The following is a 14,099-nucleotide window of genomic DNA, read 5'->3' as shown; positions in this document are numbered from 1 at the left end:
CCCCACCCTTAAGGTAGCAGGACCCATCATTTAATAAAGGTATCAATACCCACCGTGAGCTAGCTCCATGGGGGCTGGGGAGAGTTGTCTCAGGCAGCAGAGGTGGAGGAAGGAATGGAGACTCAACTTTCAGATAATTAGACAATGCAATGAAGAACTTCATGTAATATGCCTGTCGTCTCTGAACTGGCTGAGAGCACAGAGGCCCAAGGCACCCCTGGCACATCCCCCCATGCATGGAAAAGTAATGGGAGGTCTAAGAAATGCTTCCTTGTCTTTTCTGGGCCCTGCGGTTGAGATGAGAAAGGCTAGGTAGAGTCTAGGGGATGAGAAGCTCTAGGTAGAAGGGTACAGAATTATGCCTCTTGGAAGAAGGGCCATCAGAGCTTCGGAACTGAAAGAGTGGGGAGCCATGCCAGGATGAAGGTGGTTCGGAGAGGGAGAGAAGTCACAGGCAGAGAAAACATGTGCCAAAGTCCTCAGGCAGGAACAAGCTTGGCTAGCTCCCGGGAGAGCAAGGAGAGGCCAAGATAGGGTCAGAAGAATGACTGGCTCCACATCCCCCACAGAAGCTAAGGAACCACGGGACTCAAACACATGCGGGAACATACTTCCAGAGGGCCAACTGTTTTCCAGAGTCGGGGTGCTTTGTTCTTAATTCATAAACTGCCTCCAGAATCACGATGCCCCTGGCTAGAAACATAACAGATATATTTTCTGGGTAAACCGGCTTGTTTTTTACCCCGAATCTCAGCACACATGCTTGCTAGGAAGCCCTGCAGCCACAATACACATTAGCTTAGAGAGCCACTGCTGGACCAGTGTCCTGAGCACTAGCCCTCACGTGGGTCCAGCCCCTGGAGGTAGGTGTGCCCATGTACAGTACACACACACACACACACACACACACACACACACACACACACACACCCTCACATAAGTTCTCGCTAGTCCTTGAGTCGGACCTTGCAACAACAACCTTGCTCTCCAGCCAACATAAACCATAGGCCACAGAGGGCCTTATATGGCTTGAAGCTTTCTTAATCAGAAACAGATAGATGGGCTGGAGTTGGCAGCTGAGTTAGAGGGAAGGAGGAAGGGGGAGAGCGGAAAGAAAAGTATGAGGAACAGGCAAACTTGTCAAACTTCTTTTTCATCCCTCTTCCGTCTCAGTGGCTTCCTCCCAGCAAAAAATTCCGAGTGGGGGTAGGGGTATATGACTGATGATGTGCCCCAGAGTAGAGCCTAGCACGTGAAAGTTCCTGGGTTACACACACACCCTCCTTCCCACCCGCTTCCACCTACCCCCCCAACACACATATACCCACTCCCCCACACACACACCCCCCCACACCCCTACCTACTGGGACCACTTTGACACCTCCTGTGCTTGTATTTCGAGTTAAGTTGAAGACAGCAGCAATGGGACTGCCAGTCAACACATAGTTTCAGACTTTTTATGCTATTTAGTGGCCAGCCCTTATATTTCAGCAACTTCACTAAAAAGGTGGGGATGGGTGGGAAATTCGCTGCCGGGGTATCAAGGGGCCTCATTTCCTAAGACAGTACCTGACCCATCTCCCTAGCTCACTGATGGCCTCAGTCACATGCCTGCCTGGTCCTGCCCCAAACCCAGAATAGAAAAGACAACCTCAGAGACCTCTTAGTGGGCCAGTGCTCAGAGGCTACAGCAATTTCTAAGGGTGGCTTTAGTCTCCTCCTTCCCCCGATTAAGTAGCAGTGGCCCCCTAGGACCTGTCCTGGGCACTTAGAGCCACATGCACTTGATTCTCCTGAAGGATGCCACCTGCTAAAAATAACCCCAAGCTTGGTGGAGTGGGTCACACCGAAGCCAAAGGACAAAGCCAGGAGGTTATTCTCCAGATCTGGTCTCTCTCCAGGGCAGCTAGACAAGTCAGAAGTCATTCCTGCTCCGCCTCTGCTGGAGTGACAAGAAGAGAGACCAGCGAACAGGAGCTGCCTCCGAATGGAGTGCCATCTCTCACCCTCACAGAGGCACAGCCACACCAAGGCTGGAGAGGGAGTCTGGGGGCTGCCTTGGACCGACCTTGCTGTCTCTTCCTCTCTCGGGTAACAGCCTACTGAGGGACAGGGGGATGGTCTCATGACCTCCATGTGAGGTCTGACAGGCACTGTTATTATTAGCCAAGGAATGAGTGACTTCAAGGTTGTCTTGCATCCTGCTCAGTTTCCCAGACCCTGAGGCTTTCCTATTCAGTAATTACTTGTGCATTTCAAAGGTGCATTTCCCTAATGATGACAGGGCTTTGTAAAGAGTTAAAAGAATAAGATCTGAAATGGGACCTGAATAGCTCCACAGGGTTGTAAAGAGGCTTAACTGACTCAAACAACTTAACAGGCTCAGTCTGTGGGGTAAACTTTTCATTCTTGAAAACTCCAGTTTCACGTTGTGGATGAAGAGGAGGTGATAATGGAGAAGTAAGGACAGTCTCAAGGCCACACCAGTATGGAGAAGTAAAAACCACATCAACTCAGACCCAAAACTGGGGGTGTCCTGGGGTCACCTTACCTACCCTCTTTGGGGGTCTCAGTTTCAAATTAGAGATACTTAACCTCAGGGATAAACGGATAAAAAGCAAAATAAAAAAATACCTAGATAGTTACAGCAATAAGCACAGGTAGTCTTGGCTACTTGGGAAACTGTGGAGGGAATCCCTTGAGCCCAGGAGCCTGGGACCAGCCACGGCAACACAGTAAGACTCCATTTCAATAAATAATTAATATTCTAACAAGTGCTCACCAAATGTGGGCCGCACATCTGTAACATTAAGTTCAAGGCCACTTCGGGAAGGTTCAAACAAAGCAGACCCAAGGCCAGATTGTTAAGTTTCTTTCTTTCTTTTTTTTTTAAAGATTTATTTATTTATTTACAGAAGAGGGAGCCAGATCTCATTACAGACGGTTGTGAGTCATCATGTGGGTGCTGGGAATTGAACTCAGGACCTCTGGAAGAGCAGTCGGTGCTCTTAACCTCTGAGCCATCTCTCCAGCCCAAGTTTCTTCCCAGATCAAAATATCCTATCCTACAGGGCAGCTACTTAAACAGGGATATAAACTACTAAAAGTTAGCTTCAAGAACTCCCTGAAATGGAACCGATTCACTAGGCTCCTCCCGGCCAGAGTAAATTATAAAAGCTGAGAGTCCCTCTCAGAGGGAAAAACGCTGAGCCGCAAAGAAGACTGAGAAGATCTGCGAAGACTCAGACCTGACCAGCGGCCTGGAAGCAGCAGCAAGCAGCCGTGCTGCACCCAAGAGGTCTAGACCAGAGGCACTTGGAAAGGACTCTCTCCAACCTGTTGAGTTGCCTGCAGGCTGTGCAGTGAGCACCAGGTTCCCAGCTTCTGCGAGCTCTCACCCATGCTGGGGTGGGCCTCGGTGATGCCGCTGTCTGTGAGTCGTTTCTGCTCCTGTAAATGACCCCTCACCCATACTCTTATAAGTAGCCCCAATAAAACTCATTGGTTCACTAAGCTGGGCTTCGATGGCATCCACGCTTTGGTCTGCCATGTGACCCCTAGGTGGGGTAAGTAGGCATCTGTCCACTCCCCACAGATTCATCCCACACTAACATTTCAGGATCAACACCAGAGCCCATCGACTCGGTAAAGGTACACCTCTTAACATCAAGATGGGCTGCTAGGAAGTCAGACACAGTAGCTCTATCTGTCATCCCAGCACTTGGAAGGTTCTGACAATCATCTGAGGCCAGCTGGGGCGATACAGTACACCCCTGAGATACACAGGCAGACCCTGTCTCAGAAAAAAATGTATTATAGGCACAGGATAAAAATTCAAACTGGCCGGGCGGTGGTGGCGCACGCCTTTAATCCCAGCACTTGGGAGGCAGAGCCAGGCGGATCTCTGTGAGTTCGAGGCCAGCCTGGGCTACCAAGTGAGTCCCAGGAAAGGCGCAAAGCTACACAGAGAAACCCTGTCTCGAAAAAAAAAAAAAAATTCAAACTGCTTTAGCAGAGAGGCTTCACACAGGTCTTTCTGGTGACATATGACATTTGGAGACCAAGGACAAGGAACACGGACGGGTCTTAGAGAACCAATAAGACCCTTTACAATAATGAGCAAAGCTCTAAACAAAAATAAGGGCTTCAGGTCTGGTTGCTCTGCTCCATGCTCACTCACGCCCCCAGGCCTCTCACTAGATTTCATTTCTCAACCTCTTTCCTAAGGGACCACCCCCATCCCCACTGCAGACCAGAACTTTGCTTCTTAACATTCCATGAAAAGAAAAACTGTCACCAAAGCAGTTGGGCTTGTGAACTATTAACACTAAAACCCAAACGTGGTGTTTTTTATAGAGATTTACAGGTGAGGCAGCTCAGATTTTGGAGTAGGACAAAGAATATTCTAGACCTGCACCAGCCAAAACTTTGTACGGTGATGGAATGTTTGTGACGCGCTGCCCATCGTGGTGGCCCAACCACATTCCTCTAGCAGCCCCCAGGTACCCACCCTGCCCTAACTCCCAGGGCATAATCAGTATACTTTTTAGGTATAAGCCTGCGACTACCAGTGCGCTCTCTCTCTCTCTCTCTCTCTCTCTCTCTCTCTCTCTCTCTCTTTCTCCTCTCTCTCTCAGCCCACACTCAGAATACCTTTAATGCCTTTCCTTCACCAAGTCTTTTTTTATCAATCAAAAAAAAAAAAAAATAGACCCTAGAGGACCAGCAGGCTGGTCGGAGCTTGAAGAGCTACGGCAAGCCCTGAACTCTTGCCAGCTAAGGCCAGCAGTGACAGGCCTTCCTCTACCCTGAAGCACCCCATGCTTCCCCTCCGGAAGTCACCTTGTTGCCTTGCTTTGCTCCTGATGCAAATGGGCCTCAATGACAAGGCTCAGTGAACACAAGTGTTCAGTATACAGGACAGGGAACAGAACGTTTACAAACATGAACTCCAAACGGCAGGGACTTGGACAGAATGGCATGCACCATCAGGAGGAGGGAAATAAGGGTGAACAGTGATGCTGTATGCTTCTAATCCCGCACTTGGAAGACTGAAGTTGGAGGACTGTGGGTTTAGGCTGGCCTTAGTTACATTAGCGGGTCTCAAAAAAAGAAAAAGAACACTTGGGGCTAAAGGTCAATGATACAGTACTTACCATGCATAAGGCCCCTATGTTCAATCCCAAGGACTTGAGAAAGACCGAGACTGACTGCACCAGGAAGGAGAATCAAAACCTGCCCTATGAAGCCAGATTTAGGACTTAAACACACCCCACTATAGAGATTAGCAACTTTCAAACATCATAAGATGATTTCAGCGGGGCATGGGACCCACGGAGCCCAAGCAGCTCCCCATAATGAAGTCCCTAGGATGACTATTCAAAGAAACAAATGCCAGACACAAACTTCCCCCAAACAGGAAAAGACTGGGCTGCAGAGAGGCCCAGGCATGGCAGACTCACATGGAAGATTGGGAAGGAGTGGCCACGGAAAACGGGACAGCTCTCCAGGCACATGAGCTCCGATGCCTTAAAATGCCAGTTTGATCGAGACATGTTGACCCAGGAGGCTAGGTGGCAAAGCATGGAGAAACCAATTTGTCTTCTCTTTCCTTCTAAGCAAGTTACTAGGTCAGAGGCTAGGGGAGGGAGTGTTTTTATATTTAAGTAATCAAATGATTGAGTCAAACACAGGGATTCCTTGTGAGTGAGGGATACTATACTTAAGTGCCTGCCGTATACCAGGCACAGTCCCCAGTCTCAAATATGATCTCCATCCATACTTAGGATGGGAAAGGAAAAACTGGAAGTTTAAAACCACCTTTCTCCATAAACTATGGCTATGACCAGTCTCTGAATCGGGTCCAAGTATAATCTGGCTTACTGGTTAGCAAGACAGAATTGCTGTAAAGTACTGATGTTCAGCAACCCGACACCATTTTTGGCATCTGAGCAGGACAACGTACATCAGATATCTGTATCTCGGCTGTCACCCTGCAGTGGCCAAGTGTGAATGCAATTTCTACAAACAGCTGGGAGATAGGAGAGACGACTCTGAGGAACTCCGTGTAGACACAAACCCACTAGATCCAGACCAGTCTCACCCACTGGGTTAGACAGCCACCTGCACACACTCCACAGAACAAGGCCTACTGAATTGGCAAAATGACTGAAGCTTTAGTGATTTGCATACCTGTAGGGTACAAGGACCTCCTCTAACCCAAGGCCATTTTCCATATTTCACAAGACTATACCCAGGAATTACCCAGAACCTACAAAACAGGTTAGAGGTGAAAGAAAGCTCAAGTCCAAAAAGCTCCCCAAACATAACCTCGCTTGTTCCTTAGGCTCTGGGGAAAAAAAAAAAATCCTAAATAATCTGCAGGTGAACCACTTAAATGCCAACAACAGAAGAATCCGATATGAGAACTCCTTCAGAGTCCCTAGATGCTCTGTACCTTTTAAGAGAGGAATAGGTAGGTAGCCCTATGACTCTATGCCTCACTTTCTTAAAAAAACGTTTAAAACAAAAACAAAACACCCCACGGTCACTAATTTGGGAAGGATTTTGCAGTTAAACGAGCATGTGAGGTTAATTTCCTGGAGCAATAGCTTTTCGTGAACTGTGTTCCTGGACGACAACTTCAATACTCGGGTACAGAGGGAGGTGGTAAGCCAACAGAGATGGTTACATCAGGTCCAGCGGCCCTAATTTCACTGCAGGAATTAAATTTAAACCCCAAGCAGCCTCCACCTCAGTAGGGGAAAGATCGGCAGTTTAACCTCACTAATTGCCCTACACATACACCCTATCCACTGGCACCTGGAGCGAAGTCCACCGGGTTTGTGTTAACCACAGCCCAATGGTAGAAAGGTACCGATCGCCGGAGCCATTTCCCGGGGGAGAAAGGTCCCGTTATATACAGGGCTTCCCAGAGGTATCTTCTGCACAGCACAATACCATCAGTGCCTTCCCTCCCGCGGAAAGGAAACAGGAAAAGCCATAACCTAGGGCACGGGAGTAGTTGACACCGGAATGTCGGCCTGTTACGCGTCCAGAGGTCTCTCCAAGTACATTTTTACCTATGACCCCGGCAAAGTCCCCCCATGACTCCTGCAAAATCCCTCCAGATCACCAACCTGGGACGGGAAGGAAGGTGGAGCGTGACAAGTGACATTGGACTCCCCCCACTCCCAGGCCAGAAGTCAGCGGGCACCTGGAGCTAGAGGTTCTCCACCTTTCAGGACAGGCTTTTGTGGCCACAAGCCCTAATCCCCTTTAAGATACCCAAGTCCTCAACCTCCCGATCCTAACTCGGTTCTTATGGTCCCTCCACCGCCAATAGGCTTGGGACCTGTCTCGCGTCCCATCCTCCCCACTGCGACGGCAGAGCTCGCTCCAATAGTTCACGGCACTGAACTCCAGGAACCTTGCGTACCTGCTCGGGTTTGCCACCACCGCCGGGCCAACCCAGAACGAATTAACCGGGCCCAGAAGTTAGATGAGGCTCTGAAAGTGACCAATTCCAACTCCGATCCCTCAGCCAAGAAAGGAATCGGTCCCCAAGGACCTATTCTCCCGCCTTGGGCACCAGGTCCTGGACAGAGACCGCCCCGCTGCCTCCTCTCCACGCTCAAACTGGGTACACACGACCTTTGAAAAGTAAACGCGAGCGAGGCTGGGCGACCTTGGGTGGGACGCGCTCGGGTTCGCTACCCAGAAGGGTGAGCCAGCCCTGGGAAAGTTGAGGCGCACCGGGACGCCCGGGGGATTACGCCCTCGTCCCCATCCCAGAGGCCAGTGACGTGCCGGGGATGGGAGGGGGAGCAGCGGCTCAGAGCTGCGCCCCAAGCTAAGCGCACGCGATCTGACAGCAGCGGCCCGCGGGGCAGACAGCTCGACGGGGGAAGGAGGACCAAGGGGCGCGCGGGTCACTGAGGCACAGACCCGCCAGCTTCACAGCGGGCCCCGTGCACACACCGCTCCGTCCCCGGGGCACCTGGCGCGCGCGTCGCACCCGGCACCTGCACCCCCAGGCTCCCCATCACCCCAACTCGCTCTCCCTCCGGGCCCGGCCGGCGGGTGCCCGCGCCAGCCGCTACTTACCTGCTCCCGGGCGACCGTCTAGGTACACAGTCCTCCCGCCACCGCCCCCTGGCCCCCACCTAGCCCCGCGGCCCTGCCCTGCAGCGCTGCACCCCGCTTCGGCCGCTCCCCCACGTGCTAGCCCAGGCCGGGCGAACACAGAGACATTAAATACTGAGGACGCGCAACGACGTGCCCGCGGCGCCACGCAAAGCCCCGCCCCTCGCCCTCGGGCCCCCGCGTCCCCCCCCCCCCCCCCGGCCCGCTCGACCTTCCTGCGCGTGCGCGACACCGGCCGCTCCCTCCCCCGGCTTGCGCGCGCCTCTCTCCCAGCTGCGCCAAGAGGGGCGCGGTCTGGAGCGCTCGGCTGACATCCCGGCGCCGCTCGGGCCCGCCCGGCTGGTGCTCTCGCGAGAGGAGCTGTAGTCGCGGCGGGCGGAGGAGATGGCCGTGCGTGCGTCCCGCGCGCGGCCCCGGGGTGGGTTCCCGGTGTCTCCGTGCCCGGCGCGGGGAACTTGGCATGCGTGGGGGAGGTCTCTGCTTCTTCCCAGGTGTCAGGCAGGTCCCTGCCTTCGGACGGTGTGTCCTCTGGAAAAAGCCAGAGAAACTGCTTGGTGAGGGACCAGGCTCCCCTTGTCTCGGGTTGTAGCTCTCCCGTAACCTTGCGAGTGTAACGTAGCGTTGCGAGGATAATAGGTGGCCATTAAGATGGCTCAGTAGTGTGGATACTGTGTAGCACTCGAATGCAAGGTGCTTTCCCATTTTCGCAGATTTTGTGATGTCGAAGTGACTTTTCCTCTAAATGGTTCGGGTTTTTGGAAAGTTTGCCTTCGAAGAAGTGGTCACCGTGAGTCACTGCCTCCCCCCAACAACTTTGGAAAATAAAATAATCTTCAGACAATCGGATAGGACGGGGGTTCTGCTGGCCAGTCCTGCTCTGGACCTTAAAACGTAGGCACTTTTTGTTTCCTTTTTTTTAATATTCTGAGACTGTCTAGTGTAACCTGCACTGGCTTAAACCTGCAAAGGTAGCTGAGGCTGACCTTGAACTCCTGATCCTGCCTCCACCTCCCCGAATGTTGGCATTACAAAGGCAACGTGGTACTTGAAATGCACATTTTAAAAACAAAATATAGAAAAAATACCATATTAAGAACTGACCAGTACTTGGGAATGATCAAGAAGCTGTGGCCATTGATTCGAGACTAGATGCTGGCCTGAGCTAATGACCTGGCACTCAGGGACTCTGAGGGTGTTAGAAGTAGAGGGACGAGACTCACTCATGTTGTTATGGTTAAGGAAGGGGCAACGGGGAATGATAATCCTTCTTGCTTGAGTTTCTGTGGGAATCAAGAATGGGGAAAGTGCTGGTAGACAGGCATTTGGTTTATTTGGGACCCGTTAACTTTGGGCTGTTTTTGCAAATAGCAACGAGTTGGATGTGCAAGTCTAGAGTTAAAAGGAGAATGGGTAGGAAATACAGATATGTGAGATTATGTAAAAAGGGAACGCACACACATTTATACACGTTTGGGGGTGTTTTGTTTTCCCTTTGCTTTAGATAGGTTCTTACTAGGTAACTCAGGCTGGCTCAAATTTGTGATTTTTCATATTAGTTAGTCTCCTTAGTGCCAGGATTACAGCTGTGCACCACCATACTTGGCTTAAAGTGGGGGATACTTTAAAGAAGAGAAGGAAACAAGCAAGAAAAGAGAGGGAAAAAAATTAAAAAATATGGGCCTGGAGAGATAGCTTAAAGGTAAAAGGGGTAAGAGCACTTGCTGTGCAGGCCTGAAGACCTGAGTTTGAAATTCCAGCACCCGTGTTCAAAGCTGGCTGTGTAGCTGGCGGTGGTGACGTATGCCTTTAATCCCAGTACTCAGGAAGCAGAGGCGGGAGGATCTCTGTGAATTTGAGGCCAGTCTGGTCTACAGGGTGAGTTCCAGGACAGTCAGGGCTACACAGAGAAACCCTGTCTTGAAAAACCAAACCAACCAAACAAAGCTGGCTGGGTGGGCCTGATGGGATGGCTCAGAGGGTAGGGGCACCTGCTGCCAAGCTTGAAGTCCTGAGTTCTATTTCCAGGACCCACTTGATGGAAGAACATAACCAAATCCTAAGAGTTGTCTTCTTCTCTTCCCTGTCCCCTCACATCTTTACCTCTGGAGTGCTAGTGTTACGGATGTACATGACAACCCTGGTTTATGTGCCCCGGGCTGGGGATTGAACCCAGGGCCTCTTGTATGGGAGACCAGCACTCTACCAACCTGGCTACATCCCCAGCCCCTTGTGAAGCTCTTTTGTAAAAAGTCAGTGTCGTAGCAGTGTCTCCAATCCCAAGGTCACATCTTTGAGAAATGCCATAGCATTTCTGTTGGAAGAGTCCACAAAGACATTTCAAGGGATGATAAATATGAGCTGTCTACTATGTGTATACATTAGAGGAGCCCCTCCCACTTTCCACTCTACTCCCAGTTCCCTTACAAAGAAAATGCATTTAGTTATGTCCCAGGCCTGTGTGTCTGCAAGGGATATCCCTAAGGATGTCAATGAGCAGAATTCGGGAGCAACTCTAACTGCACATGACTAACTAGTACTCCCCAACACTTAATCCCTGGCACGGAGCAAAGGTCTTTGTTCTAATCCTCCACCAACCTCAAAAACTCTTATTCTAATGTATTCCTGTTTCAAATCCCTTAGTCACACACATCAACAGAGTCAAGATTTCAACCCAAGCTTCCTGACTCAGAACCCATTGATTAACCAGCCGGCTTTGCTACAGATAGAGACGCAGGGCCTCAGGGAGCAGTTTTACAGGAGAAATGAATCTGTTGTGGGGAGGAATTGTGTCCTCTAAAAAAGATACATTGAAGTCCTAAACCCCTTTGCCTCCAAATGCATCCTGATTTTCAGGCTGTTGCTGCAGGTGCTGAGTGGAAATCACACCTCTCTTCCAACAGAGGTTGGCTACTAAGTGGCGATCACACTCTATTCCTGTAGGACTGGGGTTCTATAAGAAGAAACCCTAATTCAACCCACTTGGTGTGTGATTGATGACCTTATAAGTAGAGTCACAGAGTCATTGAGACAGAACACCCTGTGAGAATGGAGTTCCAAGGAGGGTTGGGAGTTAGCTTGGTGGCAGAGAACTTGCCTAGAACATACAAGGCCCTGAGTTTGATCTCCAGCATCAGAAAGAAATAAAAAGTGGGTCGGTGGGGATGCCAAAGGTTGCCAGCAAACCATCAAAATCTGGGGAAAGACCAGGGAATCATTCCTCTGCAGCTTTCAGGATGTACCCTGATTTTAGACTTGCCTCCAGAAGTGTGAGACAGTTGAGTTTCTGTTGGTTTGAGCAAGTCAGTTGTCATACTGAATTTAGCTACTGTAGCCTCCATAAACTAAAGCAGTGCCCTCCTCTCCTGAGCCCCTGGAGCCCAATTCATCAAAGGAAGTGTGATGCCAGTGGGTGGTGAGGCTGTTACCTGCCTCCCCTTTGGCCTCACAGGGCAGGGCCCTTGTGCAAGAGGCTTTGATGAAGGGCTCTCAGATAAGCATAGCCCAAGCCAGTCACCACCACTAACTACTTGGGAATTTCTCCCAGTCTCAGTTCCCCTTCTCGTGTTCAGTGTGTAGCTGGCCTAGGTATGATGGGCCATTTCCCAGAGTCCCACTCCTCCTCTCTTCCCAGCTCCTTCCACTGGGCATTTCAGCTTGGAACTGGAGCATTTAAAAAAAAAAAAATCTGCATGCCCTCAGCAGGATGGAGTCTGCCCAAAACTAATGTAAGCTTCCACGATGGCAAAGCTCGTGCAGGTAGGAAATCACATCGTGAGAGCCCACAAGCCGATTCACTGGATTCCTGAGAGATAACAGTTAGGACCCTCCCCGAGGCTTCCTAAGCTTGCTGGATGCCAGGGTACAGCTGCTTGGATGCTTGGATCAGGGGAGTCCAGTGTGCCGTGTTTATTTGGGTAGTTTGCACAGCCGTTCCGACTTCCGCTACAGCACGGCAATCTAGAAATCTCAAGTAACTCTGGGAAACCTGAGCTTCCTTGTGAGTGAGATGGCCAGGGTGCCTTGTTCCCAGGAGAGGTGGGGGAGCACCGTGTAGGAGCAGGCACTTTGCAGCCAAAGTTCCATCGTCCTCAGCCTCCACACCTTTTGCCCTGCCGTCTCTCTAGAACTGTTTTCTGGCTCTCCTCATCTAAAGCACGGCAGACCTCTGGGGCTGGGATGTGGCTCAGCTGATAGAATGCCTGCCTAGCGTTCAGGAAGCCCTAGATTGGATCCCCTGCATTGCACCAACTGGACGTAGTAACACAAGCCTGTGATCCTAGCACTGGTGGAGGCAGGAGGGTAAGAAGTTCAAGGTCGTCCTTGATTTTGGCTGCATGGGGAATTGGAAGTCAGCTTAGGTAACACTGTAAGACTCTGTCAAAGTCAAAGAAGGAGGGAAGGAAGGAGAGAGGGAGGGAGGGAGAGTGGGGAGTGGGAGGGAGGGAGGAAGGAAGGACGGCAGGCAGGCAAAATGTATGAGAGTAAAATATATATAAATCATCAGCCCAGAAAGTGCCTCCTCATGCAAACCATTGCAGATCTGCCTAGATGCGCACACAGGTGCACACACACACACACACACACACACACACACACACACACACACACACACGAATGTCATTGAAACAGTGTGACCACCCAGGGATCTAATAGTGGCTCGAACTCTACATTTGGAAATATTGTAACTGGGGAGTTCTTATTATTTGGAGAGATATGATCTGACTGTGTAGACCTGAGTGGCCTGAAGCTGGTCATGGATCTTCTTGCCTCTGCCTTCTGAGTGCTAGGATTATAGGTCTGTGCCACCATCCGGAGCTCATTTTATTGTTTTTGTTGTTTCTAGATAGGGCCTTGCTACATAGCCAAGGCTGGCTTGGAACTCGCTATTTTGGCCACTTTGGCCTAAACTCCCATTGTTCCTTCTGGTGTGGTCTCTAAAGTGCTGGGATAATAGGTATGAGCCCAATGCCTGGCTCAAATAAAAACTTTGCAGAGGGGCGGGGGTGTGTGTGTGTCAAGACAAGGTTCTCTGTATAGGCCTGGCTATTCTGAAACTAGCTCTGTAGACCAGACTGGCCTCAAACTCACAGAGATCTGCCTTCCTCTGCCTCCCGCCGCCGCCGTCGCCGCCACCCGGCAAAATTAAAACTTTTTGAAACACAGCAATTACTAATTATGTCCTGCTTCTCTAATTAGATACTGGTGTACCATTTAAAAACTACATAGATTAACATGAGTGACTCTCAAAAAGTCACTTCTGATACTAATTGGTCCAAACACATCTGTCTGTTCTGCCTCCCAGTGCTGGGATTTTAGGTTCACGACTCCCTCCTTGGTTTATGGATGCTGGGGATCAAACCCGAGGCCTCTTGCATGCTAGGCAAGTATTCTATCAACTGAGCTACAGTCCTAGCTCCCACATTATGTGTGTGTGTGTGTGTGTGTGTGTGTGTGTGGTACATGTGTACACACATGTATGTGGATGTGTAGGCACATGTGGATGCTGAAGGTTGACATTGAGATGCCCTCTTCTATCTCCACTAAAAAAAAAAGATTACTGTGTGTATAGAGATTATACATGACATGGCATCTATGTGGAGGTCCAAGGACAATTTTATCGAGTCTATTTCTACTTCCACCTTTATGTGGGTTCTAGGACTCAAACTTGGGTTGCCAGGCTTGTTCAGTGAGTACCTTTATCAACTAAGCTATATTGATGGCCCTATACTTGATTTTTATGTATTTATCTATCTATTTATTTATTTTAGATGGGGTCTCTCACTGAAACTGGAATTTACTTTTTCGGGTAGGCTGGCTGGTCCCAAGTCAGAACTGATCTTTCTCTGCCACAGAGCACTGGTTGTGTGCCTCCATACTTGGCTTTCATGTGGGTGCTGGGAATCTGAACTCAGTTCCATGCTTATGGAACAAGCATTTTACCCACTGAGCCATCT

General features: G+C 50.2%; 1 protein-coding gene across 1 annotated transcript in view; it reads right to left on the bottom strand.

Moving 5' to 3' along the window:
- The window catches only part of Akap1 (A-kinase anchoring protein 1), a 33,130-nt gene extending 24,894 nt beyond the window's left edge, over positions 1–8,236 (bottom strand). Inside the window, exon 1 of the mRNA XM_052755976.1 lies at positions 8,107–8,236. The gene's annotated coding sequence lies outside the window, so the exon portion shown is untranslated. The remainder of the gene's footprint in view (positions 1–8,106) is intronic.
- Positions 8,237–14,099: the final 5,863 nt, after the last annotated feature.

This window comes from Peromyscus californicus, unplaced genomic scaffold (assembly GCF_007827085.1).
Source record: "Peromyscus californicus insignis strain IS unplaced genomic scaffold, ASM782708v3 Scaffold_3__1_contigs__length_106647218, whole genome shotgun sequence".
NCBI classification, from domain to species: Eukaryota; Metazoa; Chordata; class Mammalia; order Rodentia; family Cricetidae; genus Peromyscus; species Peromyscus californicus.
This window is presented reverse-complemented; position numbering and strand designations above follow the sequence as displayed.